The sequence below is a fragment of the Zalophus californianus genome, chromosome 14, assembly GCF_009762305.2.
Source record: "Zalophus californianus isolate mZalCal1 chromosome 14, mZalCal1.pri.v2, whole genome shotgun sequence".
Taxonomy (NCBI): Eukaryota; Metazoa; Chordata; class Mammalia; order Carnivora; family Otariidae; genus Zalophus; species Zalophus californianus.
Genome location: NC_045608.1, coordinates 3,944,529 through 3,945,218, shown reverse-complemented (window position 1 = coordinate 3,945,218; position 690 = coordinate 3,944,529).

The window sequence follows — 690 nt, the reverse complement described above, 5'->3', positions numbered from 1 at the left end:
AAATCAATAGATGGCTAATGATCGCCTGGAATATATCAGGCTGTGTTCAGAAATAATGGTAATTATGGCAACAGTTAACTACAAGTGCCTTGGTTGGCTCAAATGAATTTTGAAACAACACAGTATTTTGATGTTTAAAATTGCAACAATGTGTGTTTGGAGATTTATCGTGGAGTGGTGAGGTGCTGTCGGAAGGAAGAAAGAGTTGGCACAGAGTATATATTTTTGTATATTTTGTTTGCTTTAGAAATTAATCTAGAGGCAGCTTTCGGGTTTTCCTGATGGGTCTAGTTGCACCGTAGACCTATTTCTCTCTCAAACCTTTTTTTGCTAATCTTTAAACAATACTTTCCTATTTTTAATCTTCTCTTGAGCATTCCTATAATTTTCCCCATAATTGCAATATTTGTACTGTTATCTATGTAATATTTACTTTAAAAGTCCTATTTTACTTAAATAAATATATTTGAAAAGGAAATTTTTTTATGAATGGAAAACCAACCACTTGTCAAAAATAGTAGGTAACTATGGAAATCAATAAAATAAATATAAAACACTGTGACCTAGATGCTGCTACCCGCATGAGGCTTTGAGCCTCAGTTCTGCTCCTTGATGTCTAAAACGGAGATTCGGGAAAATGAGGAAGGATCATAGATATACACACACCAAACAGACAACTTTACCTTGATG